This window comes from Vespula vulgaris, chromosome 4, assembly GCF_905475345.1.
Source record: "Vespula vulgaris chromosome 4, iyVesVulg1.1, whole genome shotgun sequence".
Classification (NCBI taxonomy): Eukaryota; Metazoa; Arthropoda; class Insecta; order Hymenoptera; family Vespidae; genus Vespula; species Vespula vulgaris.
Genome location: NC_066589.1, coordinates 1,486,191 through 1,505,897, shown reverse-complemented (window position 1 = coordinate 1,505,897; position 19,707 = coordinate 1,486,191). Strand labels below are relative to the sequence as shown.

The 19,707-nt window shown below is 31.1% G+C and overlaps 1 protein-coding gene across 3 annotated transcripts in view; it reads right to left on the bottom strand.

The window, feature by feature from the left end:
- LOC127063365 (uncharacterized) overlaps positions 1-19,707 on the bottom strand; it is a 107,711-nt gene that overhangs the window by 39,999 nt on the left and 48,005 nt on the right. The gene's annotated exons all lie outside the window — the stretch shown is intronic.

Here is a 19,707-nt window from a genome sequence, read left to right as displayed (position 1 = left end):
TCGCGTAAAAATTCCACGATGAACATAAACATGTTCGGCTAATTTCTAATGATCTTTTCATATTGCTTTAATCTTTTTCTTTCTATTTCTCTCTTTATTATATTATTTATTTTATCGTTAATCTCCATTTTTTGTCATTGCTCGAATAGTTTTCTATTCGTAGTGTTTCGTAGCAATACACACATGGCAAATCCAGTTTCCCGTATTGCCGACGTACAAGAGAATTGAATTTCGAGAGATTTTCAGGGAAATTTCGTCGTACGTGGACGCGAATGGACAAGCTCACATTTTTACCTACATAATTTTCATTCTCAAAGCGAATCCTAGAGATTTTTTCGCGTATATGTACGTATATTCTTCCTTTATTATTTAAAAATATTTATATTCGAACGAAAATAATTTCGACGATAGTTTACAATTATTCTTAATTTTTCGATACTATCAGCGATTTTATTTCGAATAAAAAGTGTTCTCTCTATCGAACATCTGGTGGACGTGAGATAATTCTTCAAAATGTTGCCTATGTATGTGTTCGAATCAGCATCATATTCGATACGAACTTTCACGTCTCTTTCGCTATCGCTTGGGGATAGATCGAGTATAATAAAAAAGAAATAAAAAGAAAAGAAAAAAAAGAAAAAACAATTCTATGCCGTTGAACCGATGAAAGTTTTGTCAGTACATTTTTCTTGCTATTGTTGGTTTTGCCAGGGGTGATGAAAGTTGCGGAAAAATACGTCGAGTGTTAAGCGAAACAGAAAGAGAAAGAAAAAAAGACTGTATTAGTCGTTGGAAATATGATTTTTTTTTTTCTTTTTTTCTTTCTTTTCTTTTAATCATCAAATCGGACGCGATAGGCGGTCAAAGACTTGATGTTATATTATTCATAACATTTTTTAATTAATCGTTTTATTTTTCTACAGGCAATATTAATATTGTCATTCCGTCAGTTTTATTATGTAAAATAAAAGAGTTAACATTTCATTCATAACATATCCTATTAAAAACCTATAAATCCGTGTACGATTATTAAACGTTTATTGGCATGTAGTTCGTCAAATTTCAATATACTTTTTTGGTAATAAACTTTCATTTATCAAAATTCTTATTACTTTGGTTACGACTATTATCGAATATTTCTATTGTGATGTGACACTTCTATTCAGTTTTTATACATCATTCAGGACGTAATAGAAGGTGAATATTAATCATTTAATTTGAATTTTTCTGCCTTAATATTACGGACAAACATCTCGTAATATAGAGGATTTTTTTTTTGTTTTCTTTTTGTCTTTTTATGAAAAGAGATTGCATTCTCTAGAGTAATTTGCTAGAGTATTTTCATATACTCGTAACTTTTTAAACTTCCCGTCATAAATTCACGTCGTTTAACTTCAAAGTTTATTACGATAGATCGATCGTACTTATTCGATAGCACTGGACATTATTATTCTTACATAAAAATTCGATCGACTATATAAACGAAGATAGAACGAACTTTATTTCTAACGATAGATATTGTTTCTCAGAAACGAATTATTAAAAAATGAATGTGGAAATACGCAGGAAACATCACATATATTTTATTTCGAAAGCGATAACTTTATTTAATTTTCAAAGGCGATGATTCGTCGTTTAGTATATCAAAAGATTACTTTCTTCAATTTCTAGTCGAGTAGCCTTTGATGTCGGGATCTCGGATCTTTTTAAGAGTCAGATGAAACGTGAAGGGAAAAAAAGAAGAAGACGAAGAAGAAGAAGAAGAAGAAGAACAAGAACAAGAGCAAGAACAAAAAGAAGAAAAAGAAGAAGAAAAAAACGAAGAAAAAAAATAGTAGTAAAAGTGGAAGGGAGTTAAGAACGTTGGTAAAGACGAGAGAGAAGACTCGTCTCGAACTTTTGAATTGGAGCCTTATGAAAGTTTCCTCTTCAATTTTAGCTTATGCTCCTCTCGTCTTCGGTACGTGAACCACTTTTTGCAGGGTGTTCACTCAAAGAAAAAAAAAAAGAAGAAAAAATGAAGAACTATCGAGAGTAAACTTTTGGGCTAATATTTCTTGATAACTTCTTTAGACACCTGAAGCTATGCTAAGTGACGATAACACGAATAATCCGAAGTCTTAAAAAAAGAAAAATTCAGAAAAGAAGGAAAAGAAGAAAGAACGAACGAATGATTATTATCAAGAAAGTATCGGTACTTCGTTCGAGTTTGAAATATAAGTGTACGCTATAACAGTGTCTATGAAAGTCTTTCGATATCTTTTACCCTTTACATTGATTTTCTTACGATAGGTTAGTGATGAAGTGGTTAAGATAGCCAGTCACGATTCTAAATTTGGTGGATTCTTCTATGAATAAGAAGAAGCAGTAGGTATTTTCAGATAGCAAACAGCTATCTTACTTGAGATGCAAGTCATGTTTAGACAGCTAGTTTCCCAGGCCACTAACGATACCAAAGATTTACATTCGTACTTTAGAAACAAATCAAATCCCGGGCTAGCTAGCCATTTGAATTCACCTAGATACATTGGTACCCAACCTTATGTATATCTATCTCTTTACTTCACTTTCTCTTTCTCTCTTTCTCTCTTTCTCTCTCTCTCTCTCTCTCTCTCTCTCTCTCTCTCTCTTTCTCTCTCTCTCTCTCTCTCTCTCTCTCTTTCTCTCTCTTTCTCTATCGTTTTCCTATGCTTTTCGTAACGTCGATAATATAACTTTGGTCATTCCTCTCGTTTCTCTCGTATTTTCCAAGAAAATTTGTTCTATCCTTCTACCCTTTACGAAAGTAAGAGATCTTCCTTATAACATTGTTACTCCATGAAAATTTTATCTCATTTTACTTTAGGTGATCCTATAATTTCTTCCAAAAGTTTCTTCTTATTTGTCTCCTACTTATCTATCTATTTATCTATCTATCTATCTATTTATATGTATATGATATGTATGTTGTTTTTTAAGCTCTAATTTAAACTTTGCAATTTTTTCTGTACGATCCATACTTTGAAAAATATGACCACGATAATTGCGTTATCCGTCATTCTTCCGGATTGCCTATTCTCTCGGATTGTTTTGTGGAAAAAAGTATGATTCTCAATATACGCTTTCGATCTATAGGAACTAATTGATCGAATGCTTTAAATTACACATCTATTTGTTTCATTGAAAACGTATAGAACAAATCGCGTCACGCCGTAGGCCATTTCGCATTTATCATTCTCACGTTGTTCGTACCAACACGTCCATTCATTGCCACAGCTTTTACCCATCTGTCAATCTAACGTAATTCCATTTTCCCTTCATACTCTTTTTCTTCTTTTTCAAGCATTTCTTTATTTTCTTCGCACGTAGCTGCACTTTCATTGAGGCTACGAGAGAAAACTTCGAGATCGATCGATAGTAATTACAACTCGGAGAAAATTTTATTTGAAAACCTTCGTTCTTTTTATCTTAATTAAGAGGGAAATAGAAAAAGAGAATGGGAAATGTAATCGTTTGTCTCTTTACTTTTAATAAAAATTCTTGTTACATTTATGACGATATAAAAACTTACGTACGAAAAATCCGAATTGTAAGCTTTTACATTTCACTTTATCCCTCTGACACATGTTAATACCTTCATTATCGTTATAACAATTATCGTCATTATTATATTATGTTATATTATTATTATTATCATTATTATTAATAAAATATAAGTACGATCGTGTGATGTAATTCGAATAAACTTCCAGCGAATCCCAACATCTCTCAACGGCCACACCTTTTTCTTTTCCAGATTAATATTTCTTCAAATACTTTTCTTACATTTTTTTCCAATTAAGCCCTAAATAACATAATAAATCAACATTAATAGTTATTATTATCCATTATATTCAATAACTCTAAAACAACAAAACTCATATAAAACTTTTTATTTATTTCTTTTTGTTGTATAAAAAAAAACTTTTAAATTCAACAAATTCCATTTTTAAATCATTATTTCAATTAAATCGTAAAACATTCGCAAAACGAGATACGTGCAATTTCATACGGGAAAGAAAAATAAATCACTAAGCTCCGTCGTCTTCTCCTCGTCGTTGTAGTCGTCGTCGTCGTTGTTGCGTTGAAAGATTTCTTGTCTCGACAATTTTTCCAAGTAAGAAAAGAGAACGTTTTTAAATAGAGAAGCAGAAGGGAGAAGAGAAAAACTAACGTTAAAAGTTTGTATGTACAACGAAAAGAGATAGGAAGATCATAGTAGCTGAGTTATATCTTACGAAATTACGAAATTAACTGTTTGAATGTAGGTGAATACGTTTGAAAATAAAATGGTTAACTTTTTTAATAGATAACGAATTATAAAAGGAAAGTTACACTGATAAAATTACTCGTAGTACGTTAATTACGACTCGTTTATTATTTGAATGTAAATGTAAAAAACAGCTTTGTCGAATATAAAATATTACATGTACATCTCTATTTAATATTTCGCATTATTTATGGATATTTACCGATTTTAACTGAAACGTATGAATTTAGAAACAAGTAACTTTAATCTCGAACGTATGCTAAAAGCGAATGAATGAATGTATAAACGAATGAACGAAATTTTGATGTAAATATCGTTTAGCTTCGTTCACTCCAACGAATGCCGGTAACGAGATAAAATTGTTATTCTTCGTTAATATTCCCTGGTTCCTTCCTTATCTTTCACCGTCCCAGTCATTTATATCCCACGGAAGATTACTTCATTATTAGATTAATAAGGCACATCATTCATTACGTTCGCCATTATTTGTAATCGGGGAGGTTCGACTAATGATACCGTTGGGACCATGTTCCCCAACTTTTTATCATTATTTTAAGATGATAATGAAATGGATTTTATTTTCAAAAATCGATAAATTCACGAGCGATGGTTGTACAATAATAATTTCTTATTCAACTCATATTCACGATTTATTTTTATTACCTATAATTTTTATCATCTTTGCATGAATAATCCTTAATGATAAATTACAATATATTATATTAACGTTCAATGTATCTTATTATGCTTATATCATAAATATGCAACCATTTAATTTTTCATAAAAGAAATTATGATAAGGTAATTTTACTATTACCAGTACTTTAATATTCACTTAATTATTAGTTGGTATAATATTTTTGTTCTCTATATTTCTAAAGAAAATTTTTTAAAAACCATAGATTAAAGAAAACATTTTTTCAACGACTTGAAACACTTGTAAAAATTGTTCTATTTCCTTTTATAAAATTAAAAAATATATATACAATATATATATATATATATATATATATATATATATATATATTCCTGAATCGAGAACAAAATCATAACATAACATATAGTACTTCGTCTCTCGGGCTTCGGATGCTATTTGTTCGACAGAGTTCTAGTCAGGTCGTTGATAGAAGTTGCCCAAAATGTGAAAGAGTAACCTGCTCACGTCAGGAGAAACACCAATGATGAATCGGAAAAGTTTCATAACGGATATCCTACGGGATATCGAAGTGCCAGCCCACATACATATCGATATAATCCCTAACTCTACGAAGTAGACACGTATAGCAGAGTCGTGTCCGATCAACAAACGTAGGTATTCTCCCAAAAAAGAAAGACCATTTTTCTTAAGCTTTTACTGAATGATCATTCATAATGATTGATATATAAAATATATGTCTTTATATCGTAATATCGGACGTAATTTTTCTATCTCGAATCTTAGAATCTTTATATTAAAAAATAAATCGATTAGTATCGATGATTATCGATGTACTCGTTTATGAATTAAAATAGATCTTTTTTTCTAATACCAATCAGAATACATCTATCACGAATCTTATATACATATTTATTTTTTAATATAAATTTATTACGTTTTTATAGATTAAGAAATAAAATGACATCAAGAATTAGAATCTTACAAATATATAATATACATAGATGATAGTTGTGTCTGGTCTCTCAACATTTTCGAATGTGTCGAACAGTTTATGATTCTCATTCATGCGGAAAAAGATCAAGTCCAAAAGTCAAGCAATATTTGGCATTTCTCCATAACACGATTATTTGTTTGCGAATCCTCCCTTCTGGCTGGTCAAGCAGAATTTCGAATCTTTTACAAGTAAACTTTTTCTATAACTCGTTCCGTGTTAAAACGCATTTTGTTTTTACGTTTTTCTTTCACAAATGTTACATATGATAAAATTAACAATGAATTTCATTACGTACAATGCAACATCACTCGTTGCATTTTGCATTGCAATTAGTATCTAACGTGTAATTGAATTCATCTAATATAGACTTTTTGTCATATTATATTATTTTCAATAGCAATTCTATAATGATGTATTGCATCGATCTCGTTATAAAACAAAATAATAACAATTGAAACAGACAAAAAAATAATTAAAAAATAATGTAGAACGTTTTAATCTATTCGTGTAATAATATTAATTCTTATGTTAATAAACGTAGAAATTGAATAGTTTTCCAAAACTAATATAAATATAATATTTCTAACAAAAAAAATGATAATAACCAGAACAACAGAGAGACAGAAAAAGAGAGAAAGAGAGAAGATTATTATCTTCTTATATCTATTTCTTCTTCGTAATAATCGTTCACGTAATTTATTATTTTTTTAAAATCTAATGTAAGATATATCTATATGTTATCAGTCGATATCCCATTATCAGTCGATAAAGTAATACCCGTCAAAGTTGTCAATGGATGTTCGGAGATGTTCCAAACATTTACCCGATTTGACGGGCATCAAACTGGAAAATAACGTTCACATACGGGAAACAATAGGTGGAGAAAAAGAAGAAAAAAAAACAATAAATAAAAAAAGGGAGAAATTTATCTCGATGGAAATATCAGTTGTGTACGTCGAATTCTCGTCGGTAGAACTACGAGGGTTGAATTTCTCTGAATGTGTGCTCGTCATCGAGGGATAGTACGTAGAAAATGCGCGTGCGCATGCAACGCACACAACGTTCCAACACATTCTCGCTTGTGAGCATTCATCCCGTATGCTCTCGCACGCGGCCTTAGATCCCATTGGTACGCATGAGAAATCCACGGAGAATTCCATTTTCCGTGCTGCTCAAGAACGAGTACCCTTCAGAATTGTCATCGTAAAAAGCAAAAAGCAAAAGAGAGAAAAAGAAAGAGAGAGAGAGAGAGAGAGAGAGAGAGAGAGAGAGAGAGAGAGAGAAGGAAAAAGATCAGACAATACAGGGCGTATCTCGAGCACACGCTCGATTGAGATCAAACAATGGATATCTGCATATAAAAAAGAATCCCCCTTTGGAACTCATCCAGCTTACATTCCTGAAATTTTCATAAAACTGGAAGACTTTATACCATGTCTTTCCTTAGTTATAATTAATTATGTTATTGAGATGTAATCGTGATAATCGTAATAGATCTATTATAATCAATACAATTAATTGTATCTAATATTTATGCGTAATTATTTAAAAGACGTATTTTCATGCAACGCGCTAATTATTAATATTAATGTATTAATAAGAAAAAAAAAAGAAAGAAATTATTTGAAAAAATGTATTTAAATACATGCAATAGATAGAGGAGAAGTATATTTTTTCTTTCTTTCTTTCGTTTTTTTTTTTCTTTTTTTTTAATAAATATATTTCGAACAGCAGAGCGAGAAATTAGGAGATTTATATATCTGAAAATGATATGGACGAATTAACGACGTTAACAGTTTCTTCCGTTTGAGTTTTAGCGGCGACAATTTATGGATGAGAAGCGTGCAGGTTTTATACAAACGCAGCTAGAGTTTCAAGAGACAATAAATCGGTACGACATCGCGCGGTGGTATTCATGTGCTTCCAGGTTGGATCATAAACTTACTGCAACGATGACCACGGACAAAAAAAGTATTTCATTTCATGGCGATTTTATGAAACGAGATCGCGTTTTCTTCTTTATTTCCGTGTTTCGCGAAATTTTTGCAAGCTACACGAATCCGAAAGAGTGGATTTTTCTCATTAGAAGTAACATTCCAGGTTCCATTGCAAGCGTAAATTTTGAATTTTTATGTTCAAAGTAGATCAAACGAAATGAGGGAGATACTACGTTGGTTAATCTTTTGTGCTTGATGTTTATTTTTACTTTCATTACGTATAAGTAGATATAGAAACAGAGCTAATTAATTATAATAAATATAATAATAATAATATATATAACAATGACTGTTTTGTTAAATTCTTATTTTCAATTATATCTATAAAAATATAAGTAATAAAAATTCAATAAGTTAATCGATATCACGCATTACGATAATAACAAAATAAGAAAGAACTTTTATTAACAGGCTCTTATTTCTTACTCGCATTAATAAATTTCCATTTTTAATAATCGAATAATCGAGGATAAAGTAAGTAAACGTACCTACACAGAAAAAGATGAAACGACTTGTAGGTGAAAAAAATGATATATGCGTTCTAGGAACTTGCATAGAAAAGCACGGCTAACGTTCGGTTGCACGCCCAAGAAAAAAAAAAAGGAAAAAGAAAAGGTCCAATTTCTTGTCGATGCGAAAAAAAGATCAAAAAGATAGGGGAGGGACAATTTATAGCAAGCCAACTTTGCTAGCGAAGCTCGTGTGTCTTGCTAAAGGCTTTCCATCTCTCTCTCCTGTCATAAATCTCGACAGAACATCATTACTCACGCTTCAGGTCAATGGCAAACCTTTCCTTTTCTTCAACTTCCTCTTCCTTTTTCCTCAAACAGGAACTCGGAGAGAAGGTTGTTCCTCGAACGTTTAAGTAACTTCCCCTCTCCTTGTTCTCCCTGAATCGTAAAGTTCACTTTTCATTAACTTTCCTTCGTAGATTCAGGAAGGAACGTTTAAGGAAATCGACGATTTATAATTTAACGTGAAAATAAGGAGATTCTTGATGAAAACTTGAGATTAAGATACTCATCTCGTAATTAAAAAACTTATTTTCGTGCTATATTAAGTTCATATTACGAAAATTAAAAACTTTCGTAAGAGTTTCCGATGTTCTGTTTGTTTGTAATAATCGAAGTATCTTTTCTTTCTCATTTTTTTATTTTTAGAAATAAATCGATAATTACATTTTTTCTGTTATTATATATATATATATATATATATATATATATATTGTAAATAATTAATTAAACGTAATTGTATTTAACTGAAGGTTTGAAATAATTATAAAACAAAAGATGGTATTTTGATGGGAATAAATTTTTTCGATTATAATTCGTTCGTCGAGTAATTTCTGAACTGAAAGGATGTTCCTTAATTGCGAATCTCGTAATCTTCTTTATCCGCAGAAAATTTATTGGAAGCGATCAAGTGATTTTTCTTTAAGCCAATGTAATCTTTTCTTGAATTCTCTGACCTGATTCGGTAACTTTGAACTGGTTACTTTAAAAATGAGTTGATGAAGAAATACATCAATGTATCGAAAAGATATCACGAAAATCCTTCAGAACTACGAGAAGGAGTCTTCGATACATATTGAAATTCTTTCAAATCGACTGACAAGTCCGACTTCTTGACTTCTTTTTCCTTTTTTTGTTCTTACGATCAATCCTCGTCATCTTTTTTCAATAATCTTTTTACAAAGAACATAACCAAAATCGACTCGTCAAATTCTCTAGATAATCATCAATCGTTCCGTTATCCTTCCTTCATATTCAGGTACATATCCAGTAGATATTAGGATATCTGTTTGTTGACATTCAACGGATATATTTGGCCTGTCCCAGGAAACATGCTATATATTGGAAAGCTTCTCGACATTTGACGTATAGATGTAGCCATCTAGGAAATCATAAATATCAAAACTTCACCGGTTACGGTGAAATATAATTTCCATAGATTCTTACACATTAAAAATATATGGGAAAAAGAAAACCATGAAATATCTTTCAAATTGATTGAATAAATTTAATAATACGCACACATGCCTTATGACCGTTTTGCTTTGTTTTTTGTGACAATATAAAACATGCCTGTACACATTGTTAGTGATAAAATTTTGGCGTAGGAAAGAATTTTTAAGTAACAATTCGAAAAGAATGCCGAAAGATAAAATATTCCTTTCGCTAGTTCGGTTATGTTCACGTACAATTCACCCAAGTTTCTCTTTCTATCCCCTCCCCATCTTTCGAAGTTCCGACTGAAAAGTCAGAGATTCAGCGGAAATCGGTAGCAACTTCGCAGACCGCAGGCAACGTGGGAGGACATTTCCGTAAGGGTAGCCGGGCTCGAAGCCAGTATCCGTTAAGAGAGAGAGGAGGGGAGGAGAAAGAGAGAGAGAAAGAGAGAGAAGGAAAGAAAGAGAGAGAGGGAAAGAGAGAGAGAGAGGGGGAAAGAAAGAGAGAGAGGGAAAGAGAGAGAGGGAGGAAAAGAGATAAAAGGAAAGAGAATCGTAACATTAGATCTTTTCCAGTTGAACGTCGATGGTGGTGGTGCCGAGCTGTTGGTCCATTCCTAGTAGTAAGATTTTTACCGTTGGCGCAAAACTACAACTTGTCGAAACATAGTATCCATCTTTTTTATTTGACTTTTCCCCGGAGTCATGGACCCAAAGCTACAGCCCATTTATAATCGTAAAGCACGTGTGAAAATACTTTACATCGTATCTACGTAGACGATAAAAGTAACAGGATCTTTTTCTTCCTCGAGATCTAAGATTTTAACGAATTTTAAAACGTAAAAATATCTCGAAGGTAAAAATGTTTTAGACGATTTATGATTAGATAAAATAAAAGAAAAACTTCATTTTGTTATAATTTTTATATCAAATCTATTAGATGTGATTCTTAATGAATTTTTGTTCTTTCAGATGAAATCATCTGTTGTTTCTTGAATCGACTAATCTGCTTATCGAAAATTCTTTCGACCGAAAGAGAATAGAAAAAAATTTAAGCGGATCATTCATTCTTCAATACTATTCCCGATTTTTCATTCTCTTTCAATGTTGTAATATTTCGTTTGATCTTCTAAAAGAAAAAAAGGAAAGCTTTTTCTTTCTCGTGGATAATTACATTATTTGTTTATTTATTAGGATAATATATTACGATTTAGATCATCGTTCTGGTATACAAATAAATAGATATATACAATTAAAATAATCAAAATCAAATTTATTATGAAAGATTACTAATATTCATTTATCGTAATAACTCCAATAATTTCGTTGGATTTATTTTTCTTTTTATTACATGTTAATTTTGAATGTTCGATAATCGATAAGATTTTATTCAGAAGTAGAAACTTTTTGTTATTAACTGATTAAAAAATCGAAAAGTTTTCGATCAGCGTAAAATGAAAGTCGTCCATTATGAACGACCTGGAAAAAAGTTTGGAAGGATGAGGTTTGGTCTTCTTGAGTCGGTATAAAAGGTGGGAGAAAAGTTAGAGTCTCGCATAGACTTTCTTAAAAGGGACGATCGCTTTAAAGCAAAGCGTTTTCATCGATCGCAAACTTTCTCAAGAGTCTCAAGAATACTTTGCCGCATATTCGACTTTCTCTCGAATAAGACTTCGCCATGAGAGTCATCGTAATCTTTGTTAGGTAGAATTGGAAAGAGAGAAAAAGAGGGAGAAGAGAGAGAGAGAGAGATAGAGAGAGAGAGAGAGAGAGAGAGAGAAAGAGACAGACAAACAGGTAAACAACAAGAGAAAGGTAACCGGGTGGATATAAAAAGAGAGGGAAGACAAATAGACAAACAAAAAGAGAAAAAAAATAAAAAAGAGCAAATAGACAATGAAAGATTCGCAGTATTCGTATCTATAAAAGAAAAGTGAGAAAGAGCGGGAGAGAAAGAGAGAAAGAGAGATAAATAAACAACTAGATAAAAGAAAAGACGAAACCAAATAAATATATTTACTCATTTCTCCTTTTCACATTTTGATCCTAAACATTAATCCTGACCTATAGTTGCTGACAAAAGAAAAAATACAAGAAAAAAAGAAACAGTCAGAGGATATAATTCATCCAGGAAAATATTTTAGCCAAGGAAATATTTCGTTTCTTTGTTTATCCTTGAGATACACGTCGGATAATTTTGAAGTTTGAATGAATTTTTGTTACCCAGTTATCTTTTATTTTTCTATATTTTTCATTTCTTTTTTTTCATCAGTATGACGTTTTTAAAGCTGTGAAAAATTCAGTGACAATATAGCTGACGGCTAATTTGTTGAGGTATACATGATCGAGTTATATGAGTTTAAAGTACGTGAAGGAAAATGATAAAGATATTAACTCTCACTTTTGACCGTGATTGATGATTTCAACAACGTGGTGTAGTATAATAAACGTTGTTGTGGTTTGAAATCATATGATTAACTTATATAGATGGAGATAAATTAAGTACAGATTGAATAAGAGAAAGAAAGAGAGAGAAAGAGTGTATAAACATGCGCATATACACATCACTTACATACATATATAACGTACATGTTATATATAACGTGCGTGCCTATTCACGATTTAGTTAACACTGATTTGGCACGTCGCGTCCCTTAGAATTATTCTTGAATAAATTAAAGATAATCATGAGAAAAACACTCGCGGTCCACGTACTGTAAGACAATACAGACTGGACAAATTATAGTTCCGGCAAATTATTTATTATTAAGCAGAATCACGATGGAATTACAATCGTAAGTGGATTTATTATTCTACTTAACAAGCAGTAGCCCGATAGATATTGTGATTTATGAAAATTTAACCAGCTTGCCCAGATGGAAATGCGATTCAGCGAGAACGCTACAGCGTGGCCGGAATTAATTAGTATCGTTTTTGAGGGTTAGAAAGGTGGTAACGCTTCAACGCAGAAAATCACAGAAAATTAAAGTGATTTCTCAAACGCATAACAAAACTGCATTTAATGAAAAAAGAAAAAATAGAAGAAGAAATAAAAAAAGGATAAACTGAATTTAATCGAAAGATTGATTGAAAATATTTAACGATTCAATTTTATGAAATCAAAAGAACCAAATCATCGTTATTTATATAAATTTATTTTATTTGCTATTAACAATTTTCATGTGTCATGATCGTAAGATTGAGGATTAAACGAACATTAAGCCACGAAATCCGTTCTGGATTTGGATGGAATTTTGGAACATTGATCGCAAGCTAGTTTGTCGTTGTTTGCACGACAGGAAAATTATGCTAATACTAGCGAAGCCCACTGTGGCTGTGTTTTCCAGTCTGATAGCAAACATTTAACCAGAGAGAGAGAGAGAGAGAGAGAGAGAGAGAGCGAGGGAGAGAGATAGCTCGTTTTGCGAGCGTGCCAAACGTGCTAATGCGTGGCTAAAACGGCAAACGCAAGTACGATCATTAGGAGCGTTTATCCGTTTTTTTATCGAATCATCATATATATAATATCGTTCTTGATATCGTTACCTATACCTGTTTGTAATTTTACGTTAAATTGAGGACACCTAATAGATGATTCGGTATACTGAAATATATCTTTTATATTGATAATAATATATTAAATAATTAATGATAATTTAATAATAGAGGTAAAAATTTTTTATCATAAATCACTTTGCATATTTTTGCGTATAAGAATTTTTATTGACAAAGATAAAATGATAGATGATACGAGTTTCTTATAAACCAAATAATATATCTATATAGTATTGAAATTTATAATAAATTATATGAAAGTTGTTTACTTCTACAGTGTTACAGCATAAACATATACATTTTTGCTCAATACTGATTATTCTATTCTTTTACATCGATATATTATACTATCGATTTCAATAAATGTATGACCATAGATAAACGACTGGAATATAAATTTATTTAAGCGTTGCATATGTACATAAATCGATAGGATTAATCCGATTTAATCGAGTGAGATATCACTCGTCGATATTTATGATTATTATCTATCTTTTTACAGAGAAAGGAAAACAAAGCAACGAAAAGTTTTTCTTTTAAAGTGCGTAATATCGTAAATTAACTCTCTAAATGTGTTCAGAAGAAACGAATCCGAAATGACCGGGATGGAAATGGTTATAAGAAAAAAAAAAGAAATAAATAAATAAAAAGAAAAAGAAAGAAAGAAAAAGAATTCAAGCCCGTTTCAAAGAAAGTTTTTGATAGGTTTGATATTGCTTCCTGATATTATAATAATAAAGATATATAAATCGATTTCTAGTATATCCATTCGACAAAACTTCGTTTAATACGTAACTACTTCCATTACGTAAGTTTACTTATCTTTTTTAAGGAAAAATCGTTATTTTAAGGATAATTTATAATACTGCACTTTCTTTCTTTCTTTTACTTCTTACTTTTATGCGTATACACACATATATACATATACACATGTATGTATGTATATATATATATATATATATATATATATATATATACACATATATATAGATACATACATACTTATGTGCATACGTAGAAGCATCGATAACTCGTAAAATGGAGTCCTCGTGCTTATGCGACCGATTATGCGGGAACTAAGGGCGGAAGAAGCTGCGCATCTATCTTAGAAGAAGAAAGGATTACCACGGCTTACCGGCCATTATACTTACGACCGTTTTTATCCGAGAAAACTTTATCGAGCTTTCACGCTCTTCTCACCAAGTGGCATGAAAATCGTTCTCTGTTCTAACCGACGGTTTTCGATCGATTTTCCAAATAAAAGAAAAGATAAGAAGAAAAAAAGAAGAGGACAAGTCGAACGTTTTTACGATTTTTTTTTTCCTTCACTAAAATTAGACCGTGCTGAGATAGGCAAAGCTCAACACTTTGTTCTTGTTCTTTTTCGTTCCTTTTTTTTTCTTTCTTCTTTTTTTTCCTTTCTTACTGGAGAGCAGTCAACGGTGAAACGAGACTCACTGTAAGATCTCATTTTCTACATGGACGAATATCGAAACGTCGGTATCCTGGAATGCTCGTATAACGAAAGAACTTGTCAGGAAAAAAGGATAGAGAAAGAGAAAGTGTCGAATTCTTTCTGCAAACGTGGATGATTCTGTACTATTAGTATATACCATTAGGTATATTGTTTCTAATGATTTTATTCAATTTTAAAAAGGTAGTTATGCTTTTAAATACATGTGTGTGTATATATATAGGCACATTTATTAAATAAATAAATGATTAGTCAGTTATATATCTTTTTCTCTTTCTCATAAGTGAATTCATCTTTTTATTGATTCTTCCACTTACAATTTTCACTCGCTATTTCTTTCTTTCAATTCTATTCAATATCCTCTATCTTTTTCCATAGCAACGAAAAAGGAACGACTTTACGAACTATTCAATTTGCTTTTGGTATTGTAAATGAAAGTTGGTAACGGCTCGTAGCCGTTATTCTCTCGTTCTCTCTTCGCGGCACGTTCCTCAATAAATCATTGGAGCTCAGTACTCGAAGCTCGCGTTCATGCTCCGCAAGTTGCACGTGTGCGGTTATACCGCATCTCCTGGGTGGTTCCATAACATTAATTTTCAGCCGGCATCGTTAAATCTGGATTTAGGCTTGGACGTTCGATGTTGCACACCTGAGTGATGCACTTGTTTTAAAAGCCTCTCAGACCAATATCTTACTAGAGAAAATTCTCCATCACGTTACGAGATATCGAAGAACGTAGATTGGCCAATTGAAAGTTCGTTCTTTTTGAAATATCGAATCTTATATAATTTGCATGGTTTAAATAAAATATAAGTTAAACGTAATATCATTTATATTATCATTTTTTATATCATTATTTATATATAGGTATTTAAGGATATCTACCATTTTAAGTAAGTTAGTCTAATTATCTCCTTTAATTAAGACGATACGATAGACTGAATGATTTTAAAAATTTCGTATAAATCTTTGAAACCATTGAATTTATATGTACTTAATTAAATGGTACGTTTTATATGGGATTATCCTTATATATTACATATATATATATATATATATATATATATATATATATATATATATATATATAGATCTTTTCATTTAAGATCTCGTAAATATTCACTTTACCGATCTAAGTTTTTAAGTCTTTAACGTAAAAAGTTCTTCAATGATCATCTTCAAGTTTTAAAATTTAAACGTGTTACCTTAACGTTTTCATCGGGATACCGATTATCGTGAACTATAAAGAAAGTCACTTTATCATCATACAAAGATAATGACTGTAAGATGTTAGTTCTTGACTCGATAAAATATCGAACTTATCGTGAATGAACCCACCAGTTGTTGTTCTATCGCATTAAACGAGTGATTAGATAAAACGTGAATATAAAAAAGAAGGAAAAAGGAAAAAGATGTTAAGAAAAAAGGAGACGTAAAATGAAAATAATGGTATTAAGATTAACCGATTCTATTTGCTGGAACGTAATAAAATATTCTTTTATGAGAATTCGTGGTTGAGAAAGTTTGAAAAGATCGACAACCCGTGTCATGTCGTTCGAGATAAAATTTTCAAAAGATTGGTTTGCTCTAGAGAATATTCATCATTTCTCTGCTTTCGTGATATATACATATATATATATATATATATATATATATATATATATATATAAAAGAATAAACGAAGGAGATGGAAATTCAATTTTCAACACGGGACCAGCGACATCGCGATAAAAATTTTGTCCCGAGATAGATAGAGAGAGAAAGAGAGAATTTATGCGAAGTATCTCGGTAGCAATAAATGTTACGATAATTTTCGAGCAGAAGAAAGGTGGGTATGATGTAAGAAGATAAATAAAAAGAAAAACTCAAGATAAGTAGAGATTCATGACAAAAATTTTATGAATACCGGCAACTTGTAGAGAACTGTGAAGTAAAGATTCTGTTAGCTGTGAAAAACATCTACATTGCATAGAAGATGTTAAAGGAATTATACGAATTATACTAATCGATAAGAAAATAAACTTAATTATGAATATGACCTAAGTTTTCAACTTAGCAAAAATGCACATTTAACTTTATAATCGGAACAAATGTATCAACGTGTAAATAAATTAGCGACAACTCGTAACTATCGATTTCGGATGACCGTTATTGCAAATGACCTAGGAAAATGCGATTTTCGTTCTCGTATCTTTCTCGTTTTGTACATATTCATCCGATGGGATGCTGCATGAGCATGAACAAACGAAATAGAGTAACTATATCTATCTATCTATCTACATATATATATATATATATATATATATATATATATATATATATATATATAGCGAATGTAAGTTCTTTTGTAACGATCGATGTTGCTTTATACGAATGCTTGAATATATATATATATATATATATATATATATATGTAAATATATTATTCATATTTATATAAATATGTTGGTACAGCATACCGTGAAGGGTAGAAAATGAGAAGCTTTCGACGCTGACGAAAGTTTTAATCTTTCGTGAGTTCGTATAGAGCTGGACCGTCCACCGATGGTATGGAAATTCGTCATACTTTATTCATACACATCCTCGTATGTGTATACGTACTTATTCTGAAATATCGTCCGCTCGTAAACTCTCAGAAATAGCTGCAATAAGAAATTTGACAAATCACATTGCGGTGCTCATTGGGCACCTCGTGAAAATAATTTTCAAAGAAAATTTTTGTTTTCAATAACACGTTTGTTTCTCTTTCTCTCACTCTTTCTCTCTCTCTCCTTCTCTTTCGTTTATTTAACCGTAATATATTTAGTATCTTTCAAATAATTTCATATATATATACGAAATATTATTCATCCCGTTTCGACGATATTCTCTAAAGTAAATTATTTCGTTCTATAAACCCATCAAAATTTGGCACAGCTGTTAGAGACTATTCGAAACATTGCGTTTGAAAAATAGGGAAAAAGAATAAAATAAATCTAAATATAGGATTGCGAATGTTTCGTGCAATATATGATAATCCTTTTAGATTTATCCTTCTCACGTGAGTTGTTTTTAAATTTTTTATATTTTATATTTTATAGTTTAGGTCAGACAATATATCTGAGAGAATAGAAACATTATAATGCATATCGTGTAAGATAGAATATTTTCTTGTTACATATTTTCTTTCCTGTTTCACTATTAGAAATTATAAAATTATGTATTTAATCCTATAACAAAAGCACGAACGTGACAATGACGACGTGATATTTCGCAACTAAAAAGCTATGCTAATATACAGTGTGTACAAAAATAGATTATAAGTCTTAGAGGATATACAGTAAATATTGATTAAGTTGAGATAATATAAAATGCTGAGACAACAGAGGTTGAACGAAAAGGTTAAACAAGGATTATGTTATTATAATCTTATTTCGATCTATATAAAGGATGTTTCAAATGTCTTCCTTTCATTTCTACACACGCCTGTCGTCGTGTAACAAGTATACGTAATACTGAAACAATTTTCAAATATTCCATATTTTATTCTTATCAAATTTAATAAACATTTTTTATTTGTTGCTATAATTTAAATAAAATTAAGTAGACGTAGCTATATTAATGAACGAGATTTAAACGGAATAAAAAAATTAATTTAAATGGTATAGATATATATATCTGTGTTCTGAAAAAAAAGAGGAGAAAAAGAAAGAGAGAGAAAGAGGAAGAGAATTAATTGGTAGCTTTTTAATTTTCAGTAACAAATTCATAAACAAAAAAAAAACAAGAATACTGTTTATTACTTATCAGAATTTGAAATGGATCGACCATAATACAATAAATTATTTAAAAAAAATGAATGTCAAATAATTTTAAAAGAAAAAAAAACATAAATGTTACACTTAATAGTGAAGAACAAAGTATGCAAATGAATAATAAGAAATGTTAGAAAAGAGTGCTGTACAGTTTTCTAGGTTGGAAATAAACTATGTATTTCAAATAGCGGGAGATTTCTATGTCTCTTTCTCTTTCTGAAAGATGTCTCTTCTTTGAACCACGTTTAAATGACGTTGCACGACTATTAATATTTGTAAGTCCTTTTCAGAGGCATGACGAGACAATACAGAAAGGAACAAGAGTTGGCAAGTGCCGGAGATGCGAACATTAACGCGTGTCGTCGCTACGGATTTACGTGGCTAGGTACATTCTATGGAAGATATAAGTCAAGCGTTATGTTTAAAAGGACAAGAATACGGACTTGACAAACCCGTTACGGACGTTGGGTTCACCAAGGGAAATCTGTCACTCACAGTTAGCCTCACCTGAGGGGAATTAAGAAAATCCAATCTCATTAAGAGAATCCTATTTTATGAAATGAAATTACAACGTCGTAATGAATCCTACCAGAAATATCTTTCGCTTGAATGAACTTTAAGGATTACGTACGTCGAGATCTAACGATTGAAATGAAATTCTTTTCAATCGTTAAATAAGTACGTTCAAATCGAGTTATTAAAGAAACGAGTAAGAGAAGAATGATAAGTAAGAATTTTCTTCATTGAAGGAAAAAATCGGGCAAGGAAAAAAGTAAGTTAAGATTAGAAGAGATTTTTTCTCTTAAAAGTGACCGGCGAAATGGCAACCTTTTTCAATCTACCGTGGATTCTCTAATCCTCTGTAAATGCATGTACGAATCCTCTTAAGAGTAGGAAATGAGTTCTCGGCAGGTGTAAAAGTGCCATCGTGAGTGGAAATTCATGAGATATTCGAAATTCTAGAAAAGGAGATTAGTAAGTTCCAGAGCTGTGAGCGGT